Below are 6,705 nucleotides of genomic sequence, written 5' to 3'. Positions count from 1 at the left end.
TTAAAAAAGGTTGTGTTCCCATTCGACTCTTAAATATGTCTGGAAAGGATGTTATTGTCAACCCAAGGACCCTGATTGCAGATGCTTTCCTGGTTCAGAATGTCATTGAAGGGGAAGAAAAGTGCCAAATGCTGTGCCAAAACCAGTTCTTGTGTCAGAGTCAGTGTGAGAATTCAGTGACAGCGTCTTGTCAGAGTCAACAGCAGACTACCAGTGTTGAGTCGGTTGATGGTGTAACATGTGGAGTTGATCTTAGTGCTGCAGCAGTAGAAGGAGAGGAGCAGTTGGGGTTGCTTCAGGATTTGCTGAGGAGAAATACTGACGTCTTCTCCAAACACTCTATGGACTACGGACATACCACCACTGTGCGACATGAGATACCTCTGGTAGACTCAAAACCTTTCCGCCTACCTTATCGCAAAATACCCCCGTCTCAGTACCAAGAAGTGCGGAAGGCCATATCAGAGATGGAAGAAGCTGGAGTCATTCGTCCAAGCAAAAGCCCGTATGCATCCCCCATCGTTGTTGTTTCTAAAAAAGATGGCTCCCTGAGGATCTGTGTGGACTACAGGAAACTGAATTCCTGCAGTACCAGAGACGCTTTTCCACTTCCAAGAATAGAGGAAGCATTGGAGGCACTGGGACAGGCAAGGTTCTTCTCGACTCTTGATCTTACCTCTGGTTACTGGCAAGTTGAGGTGGCTGAACACGACAAGCTCAAAACTGCTTTTAGCACCCCCATGGGGTTATATGAGGCCAAAAGGATGCCGTTTGGTCTGCAGAATGCCCCCTCAACCTTCCAAAGATTGATGACCTGCTGCTTTGGTGATCTGAACTTTGAGAGCCTCCTTATCTACCTTGACGACTTAATTATCTTCTCTAGCACTTTTGAAGAGCATCTTGAGCGGTTGGAAGCAGTGTTCAGCCGACTCCGCAAACATGGTTTGAAGCTGAAGCCTCAAAAGTGTAGTCTACTGAGGAAAGAAGTTCAGTATCTGGGCCATGTAGTATCTGCAGAGGGTATTCACACAGATCCTGAGAAGATAAGCAGAGTCAGAGACTGGAAGCGGCCGTCAAGTGTGAAGGAAGTGCTGGGGTTCGTTGGTTTCGCTGGGTACTACAGACGGTTCACGATATCAAGGGATATGCAACATTGGCGGCACCTCTGTATAGACTTACCTCTGGTGACCCAAAGAAGAAGAAAAGAGGGGTGAAAGGAACTTCTGTAACTGTTAAACCGTTTGTGTGGACAGATGAATGTGAGAGAGCATTTGAAGCATTGAAGGAGAGACTGACTACAGCACCAGTTCTGGGCTACCCTGACTTCAGCTTACCATTTGTACTGCAAACGGATGCTTCTGGTGAGGGTCTTGGGGCAGTCCTTGCACAAGTTCAAGATGGTGTGGAAAAAGTAATAGCGTATGCAAGCCGAGGTTTGAGACCACCTGAGACCCGCTACCCTGCACATAAGTTAGAGTTTTTGGCTCTAAAGTGGGCTGTTACAGATAAGTTTTATGATCACCTTTATGGACATAAGTTTTCTGTGCTGACTGACAACAACCCACTTAAATACGTGATGAGTACAGCGAAGTTGGACGCCACAGGTCAGCGTTGGGTGTCACAGCTGGCCATGTTTGACTTTGGAATTGAGTACAGGCAAGGGAAGTCCAACTCTAATGCTGATGCACTCTCAAGGATGTCTAATCAAGAGGTCATAGAAACTCTTCAGTCCTGCCCACAGTGCATTTCCTCCACGTGGCAAGACCACTCCTGTGGAGATGTCTCAGGGAGGAAGGAAGACGTTAGTGAGCAAGCAGAGAGAACTGTTGTATGCACAGAGGGAGAGTTTCTGGACCAGGTTGACGGGCTAGCCAATTCATTTGATGGAGCGGGTACTGATGCACTGCCTGCAATGACAAAGCTGGAGATCAGGGGATGTCAAAAGGAGGACCCTGTCATTGGGCCAGTCCTACATTACAAGACACTAAACAAAAAGCCAAGACGTGGAGAAAGATTGGAAAAGGGGAAAGATACACGGTTTCTCTTAAAAGAGTGGAGGAGGCTGGTGGTCAAAAATGGAATTCTTTACAGGCAAGTTAAGGATGTTCAGTGACGGTCCATTGCTCAGCTGGTCTTGCCAGAGAAAATGCGACTTTTGGCTAAAACAAGTCTTCATGACGACTCTGGTCATTTGGGATTTGAGCGTACTTTGAATCTGTTCCGGGAACGATTCTTTTGGCCGAGAATGCAGTGTGAAATAAAGTCATGGTGTGAGCAGTGTGAAAGATGTTGTCTGAGGAAAACTCCCACTGGAATTAAGGCTCCACTGGTGAGCGTTCACACTAATGCCCCTATGGAACTCATATGCATGGATTTTCTTGTCCTGGAGAAGTCTAAGGGAGGAATAGAGAATGTCCTGGTTGTCACCGATCATTTCTCAAGATTCGCCCAGGCTTACCCCACAAAAGACCAGAAGGCTGTCACTGTGGCAAGGGTGCTGTGGAAGAATTTCTTCTGTCAATTTGGTTTTCCAGCAAGACTCCATGCAGATCAAGGCAGAAATTTTGAGAGTACAGTAGTGAGGGAGTTGTGTAAGTTAACGGGAATTACAAGGACTCATACTAGCCCCTACCATCCGCAGGGAAATGGGACCACAGAGAGATTTAACAGAACTCTTATGAATATGTTGGGCACTCTTGATCCTGATAAAAAACCCAGGTGGCATGAATACATTGACGCACTGACACATGCTTACAACTGCACTCAACACGATTCGACTGGTTTTTCCCCATACTTCTTGATGTATGGCAGACATCCACGACTGCCTGTTGATCTCATGTTTGGCCTGTCAACAGCAAAAGAGCCATGTGAGTACAGTGAATATGTCCAGACTCTGCATGAATGCTTGTCCTATGCTTATAATGAGGCAGATCGAATGTCAAGGCATGCTAAGGATCTTCAGAAAAAGCACTATGACAAGAAAGCCAAAAGCCACATGTTCCAACCTGGTGACAGAGTGATGGTGAAAGTGTGTTATGTCGAGGGGAAACAGAAGCTGGCTGATAGGTGGGAACCACATCCATATGTTGTGGTGAAGAAACAGCCAGGGATTCCAGTGTATGTGGTTCGTCCAGAAGATGGTGACAGGGAAAGAGTCATCCACCGAAATCTTCTGTCCCAGTGCATGTTTTTCCCGGTGAGTTCCAAGTACCTTGCCGGAGAAGAGCCTGACATGGAGGAAGTGTCTGGAATGGACTCAGGTGTTTCAGAGGAAGAAGAGGAAATAGTGGAGACAATTGAAAGTGTAGACAGTGGCACTATTACACAGTTTACAAGTGTGGAATGGCAGGATGTGGTGGACGAAGAGCATGGACAGGATGGAAGTCAATTAAAAGAGACTGTGAGCGAAGAGGAGAAGAATGGGGAGCAGACGTCATTGGAAGTCTCCAATCCTGAGAGGCCAGAGAGGAGATATCCTGAGCGAAAAAGGCGCCCACCAAAAAGACTCTCCTTGGAGATACATGGCCTCCAAAGCGAGATTGATAAGGAGAAGGTAGAGAGAGGAAGGAAAGTGTGGGAAAAGGCTAAGGCGAAGAAGCAGCTCTACTTTAGCAATACCTATACAGACACACACCCCACACAGACACTTCAAAGTTAATATTAAGATTTAAACTGACTTAATTTCGTTTTTTTAGTGATGACTGGGACGGCATCATTGAAAGAGGGGGTGGATGTAGGCAAGATGTAATATGTTTCTCCCAGCCTTAGGGGGGAGCTGTGTTTTAGGAGTATATCATTGTGTAAGTGAGCCCTTCTTCACATGGGTGGAGCTGTTGTTTAATTCAGTTCTATTTTCCTTGTGAAAAGTGGCTGATGCAGATAAAGAGCCCAATAAATAAGCTTCACCGCTGGAACGACAACGATCTTTGTGTCCTCCTCATTCAATCATCACCCAAACACAACGCAGAGCCTTTTGGGGGAGCACACAGACGAAAAGGGTTACATATATATATATATGATGGAACATTTATCCTATTACACCACAAACCATATGGTTTCCACATCACCTCGAGCCACAAGCCTGTTACTCATCATCCAGTAACTCCAAAAGTGTTTTAAAACAGTGACAAATCTTCAATGCTCCCAAAATATAGTGAGCCTGAAGCATATTAAAGCATCAGCCCAGAGGTGTGTTTAGGATCCTTGAGCAATTATCAGTAGAGCGCAGGTCACATGCTTTCCTAACAAAAACCCACAAAAGACTAAACTTGCGTCAGAATGAACCACAAACAAAGTTATTTTATTCCTGTAGTGTTTGTGATGGAATAGCATGTCCTCATTTGCAGACTGTGACCTGTGCTAGAGACCTTTCTTTATCAAACACCAACACAAATGCCACATTCCAGCTCCGATGGAGCAGATGCAGACGCACATGAAGTTATATCTCAAGTCCTATGAAGAGGATTAAAGAGAAGATGTACTAGCTAAAACTAAAACTGAAATGGATATATATATATATATATATATATATATATATATATATATATATATATATATATATATATACAAGAAAAAAACAATTGATGGAATCACTAATATTAAATCTCATTGAATTGTTTCTCTGTAAAATGTTGTTATTGTGACAATTATATTGCAGATTGCTTTTATATAAAACTTAGTTGTTTCATGATTATGCTTTATTTTTCTCAGTATTACAATGCTTCCCATACAAAAAAAAATTCTGGCCAAAATATGTTTAAATATGCCGTATATGCATTTAAATATGCTAAATAGCAAATAAATAACATTCAAAATATGTTGGAAAAAATGGATGCTCAATATAAAAGTATTTTCTAAATACTTTTATATTTAGTTTCAACCTTCATATATATAAAAATATATTTTAAAATTTAGAAAAAACCTTTACAATTTAACAGTATAGCCAAAATGTGGATTGAATAGCCTGCTTCATTTTATTCTTATTTTTGAGAGTTCGGGGTATGTTAACATTTTAACATATTTTCCTTGCTCAAATGTAGTAAATATTCACATGAGATACATACACAACAAATAGAGATTTGCTTTAATAGTTTTTCAACATATATTAATGTATTTTCTTGGACTGAAGTATATAGAGGGCAAAATATATTTTTTAAATACATTTATATTTTTTAAATATATTTTCAAAAATACACGAAAATGGCAAAAAAATTGTATTGCTAGAAAATGTATTTTCAAAAACAAACGAAAATATTTTTTGCCCATTTTTGGTATATTTGAAAACATATTTAAAAATATATGTAAAAAGCTATTTTTTTTATTTACAGATCAGCAGCTATATACGGTATATACATACATACATATATATATATATATATATATATATATATATATATATATATATATATATATATATTACATTATATTTTACATTCAAGGGAATTATATTTTAAATTGCTCAGAGTCTGTTTTTTTATTAAAAAGCTATATAAATAAATTATACATGAATATAATTAGTTCAGATCACTGTCAAAAAAATACTGCACATACATAGAAATGTATTATAGGCTTTTTAGTGACTTCACAGTCAAATTCACACAGTAACTGTTATGAAACACAAAACAATGTGACCATTACCTTAATTTACAGTATGTCAGAGTGGTTTTATTGTGTTTCTTTGTTACCCACAGCTAAAGAAAAAAATAAGATGCAAGTGAAATTTGAGATTTGAAGACAGAATTCACTAAATATGCCTTAAATTAAGAAATACATAACATATATAAATCCAGAGCAAGAGAAACTATGCTTGCAGCGTAACTCAGGTTGGCTCTTAAAACCAACCAAATGCACTGCAGTGGAGGTCAAAGCATATATAATGATTCATATTCTAATCTTTGCTTGCTAACAGAGACTAAATGAAGCTGTGAAGCCGGAAACACAATGGCCATGGCTCTGGATATACGCACGTCCTGATCTCGCCATAGTTTTCCATAAACGACCAGAAATAGACCCATATCACTGAAAAAGGGCAATGTGATCCTGCCAGAAGCAAAATCCATGATATTTTATTCCATTTAACGAGGATTGTTTGTATTATTACGTTTGTGTTATGTATTTGTTTGTATTAAACAAAAAGGAAATTTTATTTGACCCAGAGATGTGTTTGAAACTGATGTTATCAGTATGCATAAACACATCTCAGTCATATTATCATATAAAAGCAAAAATAAACACCAGTTCTATTCTGACATCTCAGTATGTGGAGCTTATCGCCATGAAATAAAATACTGCATTTAGATATTATGAGTGAAAACATCAAAAAATGTTTTCACTTCACCCTACAGAGGAGGTCAGCTTTTGTTTGTGATGCATTATTTATTATTACTGTCCTTACTTGCAAGGAAGGAACCGGAGGAACAGAAAAGAACAGACTTTTCCAGTTAAACCAGGCCTATGCACATAACATTTCTCTTAATTTACTATATGCCGGCTATTGCAGTTCTTTATTAAATATTAAAATTGATTTTATGATACACAAATCACTGTGTTTTTTGTTTTGTTTTTAGAAGTATGCTGCTTTGCAAACTCATCCGGACTAGTGTTTGAACACTATGAAAGTGTGCAACTTTCACAGTCACATGCAGACAATGCCAACAGTACACAATGTTCCCTACTGAGGGAACTCCCTCTATGTGCAGCTGGCAC

The sequence above is a fragment of the Carassius carassius genome, chromosome 20 (genome assembly GCF_963082965.1).
Source record: "Carassius carassius chromosome 20, fCarCar2.1, whole genome shotgun sequence".
Classification (NCBI taxonomy): Eukaryota; Metazoa; Chordata; class Actinopteri; order Cypriniformes; family Cyprinidae; genus Carassius; species Carassius carassius.
This window is presented reverse-complemented; position numbering follows the sequence as displayed.